Source organism: Colobus angolensis, unplaced genomic scaffold, assembly GCF_000951035.1.
Source record: "Colobus angolensis palliatus isolate OR3802 unplaced genomic scaffold, Cang.pa_1.0 Scaffold46, whole genome shotgun sequence".
NCBI lineage: Eukaryota > Metazoa > Chordata > Mammalia > Primates > Cercopithecidae > Colobus > Colobus angolensis.
This window is the reverse complement of record NW_012118043.1, coordinates 1,174,523-1,177,678: the sequence shown is the minus strand read 5'-3', so window position 1 is coordinate 1,177,678 and position 3,156 is coordinate 1,174,523.

Sequence of the window (3,156 nt, the reverse complement as noted above, 5' to 3'; positions counted from 1 at the left end):
AAGCTCAAAGCAGCCACTGTTAAAAAAAAAAAAAAAAGAAAAGTTTAGGAATCCAATAGAGTTAAAAGAGTTTCTCATAATTTGTTTTAACATTAAAAGTTCATTTTAAAATTAAATTAATTTAGACTTAAAAAATGTATTTTCTAGACAGAACTATAATTTTAAAGTGCAGAAAATATCTGTAGTGAATTATTAGACTATCTTATTAAGTAGATGAAAGTAATCTTTAGAATAGTTTCAATATTCACCATTTTTACATCAAATGATTAAAAATAGTGATGTCTGAATATATCCTTGTGTAATTCCTAAATCATGCATATCTAAACAAAGCTTAGTATTTCACTTCCTACTCTGCTTCCCCTGCACAGTCTTCATTCACGTAGATGGAGAGCTACCTAGTCAGACATATATACAGAAATAAATATAGATAAATTTTGTTATTCATAGATGTCCATATTCACTTATATTGTGGTTTTGTTTTCATTTGTGTGTTTGTACTTATAAAATCGTGTGTGCATATATATATATATATAAATCTGTGATATGTTTTGCTTACTACCTATAAATCTGTGCTACTCCATTTTGTATTTAATAGCTGTATAATATTTCATAGTAGAGATAAAAATCAAGCCAAGTGGGAATCATGTACCTTTCCTTTTCAAATTATTTTTTAGTCCATATACTAAGTGTCACTAAGAATTCTATCCTGAGTTGTCTTCAGTTCTTACTTTCAGCCCTGTATCCTCGATAGTGAATTACTATACTTCGTGTTTCCTCAGTCACATATATTTAAAATAGTTTTTATTGTTTATAAATCTTGACTTTGCATTTATTTCATTCATTCAAAATGATATAGCTTAACACAGTAATTCAAAACATTTTAGTTTATATTTAGTACTGAAAAGTAGGAATCAGTGTATAATGATTTCACTATCTTAAAATTTATTTTGTTGCATTAGTTGTATTATCATATTTTATGCTGTAGGTACAAGTACTATGACATTCATTATTGAATAAGGGCAGTAAAAACAGAAAAGTTCAAATAATTACAGCTAAAGTTAAAAGATATATAATTTTACTAGTTTGTAAAATGCCTTAAAATATTTTAATTTTATTTATAATGACATTTCATTCTTCATATTAAATGTCTCTATCAAAATAGTATCAATCCCTGAATCATGGCAGAATCAAATCTTATTTAGTTTTAATTTTGAGGATTCTCAGTTTTTCTGTTCATTTTTCTCAAATATTCAAATTTATTTGCCACATGTGAGAATGACTGTATTTTGACAGAACAAAATTATAAACTATTATATTGATTTATTATGTTTCAAATCTTCTTATAGTGATATAAAAATAAACTGAAATCAATATTCAACCGAAATTTTTAACATGTGATATCAACACATGAATAATGCTTTCTAAGGATAGTTTTTCTTGTATCTATTTGATTCTTCTCTCTTTTCTTCTTTATTAGTCTGGTTAGTGGTCTATCTATTTTGTTGATCCTTTCAAAAAACCAGCTCTTCAATTCACTGTTTTTTTAAAGGGATTTTTGTGTCTCTATCTCCTTCAGTTCTGCTCTGATCTTAGTTATTTCTTGTCTTCTGCTAGCTTTTGAATGTGTTTCCTCTTGCTTCTCTAGTTATTTTAATTGTGATGTTAGGGTGTCAATTTTAGATCTTTCCTGCTTTCTCTTGAGGGCGGGTAGTGCTATAATTTTCCCTCTAAACACTGCTTTAGCAGTGTCCCAGAGATTCTGGTACATTGTGTCTTTGTTCTCACTGGTTTCAAAGAACTTATTTATTTCTGCCTTCATTTCGTTATTTACCCAATAGTCATTCAGGAGCAGGTAGTTCAGTTTTCATGTAGTTGTGCGGTTTTGAGTGAGTTTCTTAATCCTGAGTCACACTTTGATTGCACTGTGGTTTGAGAGACTGTTTGTTATGATTTACGCTCTTTTGCATTTGCTGAGGAATGTTTTACTTCCAATTATGTGATCAATCTTAGAATAAGTGCGATGTGGTGCTGAGAAGAATGTGTACTTTGTTGATTTGGGGTGTAGGGTTCTGTAGATGTCTCTTGCGTATGCTTGGTCCAGAGCTGAGTTGAAGTCCTGAATATCATTGTTAATATTCTGTATCTTTGATATGTTTAATATTGACAGTGGGATGTTAAAGTCTCCCACTATTATTGTGTAGAAGTCTAAGTCTCCTTGTAGGTCTCTAAGTACTTGCTTTGTGAATCTGGGTGCTCTGGTATTGGGTGCATATATATTTAGGATAGTTAGCTCTTCTTGCTGCATTGATCACTTTACCTTTATGTAGTGCCCTTCTTTGTCTCTTTTGATCTTTGTTGGTTTAAAGTCTGTTTTATCAGAGACTAGAATTGCAACCCCTACTCTTTTTTTTATTTTTTATTTATTTTATTTTATTTTTTGCTTTCCATTTGCTTGGTAAATATTCTTCCGTTCTTTTATTTTGAGCCTATGTGTGTCATTGCACAAAAGATGGTTCCATATGAAATTTAAAGTAGTTTTTTTTCTAATTCTATGAAGAAAGTCAATGGTAGCTTGATGAGGATAGCATTGAATCCATAAATTACTCTGGGTGGTATGGCCATTTTCACTATATTGATTCTTCCTGTACATGAGCATGGAATGTTTTTCCATTAGTTTGTGTCCTCTCTTGTTTCCTTGAGCAGTGGTTTGTAGTTCTCCTTGAAGAACTCCTTCACTTCCCTTGTAAGTTGTATTCGTAGGTATTTTATTCTCTTTTTAGTAATTGTGAATGGGATTTCACTCATGATTTGGCTTTCTATTACTGGTGTATAGGAATGCTGTGATTTTTGCACATTGATTTTGTATCCTGAGACTTTGCTGAAGTTGCTTATCAGCTTAAGGAGATTTTGGGCTGAGATGATGGGGTTTTCTAAATATACAATCATGTCAACTGCAGAGACAATTTGACTTCCTCCTTTCCTATCTGAATACGCTTTATTTTTTCTTCTTGCCTGATTGCCTCTGCTCTGAGGGCAGAACTTCCAACACTGTGTTGAATAGGAGTGGTGAGAGAGGGCATGCCTGTCTTGTGCCAGTTTTCAAAGGGAATGCTTCCAGTTTTTGCCCATTCAGTATGATATTGGCTGTGGGTTTGT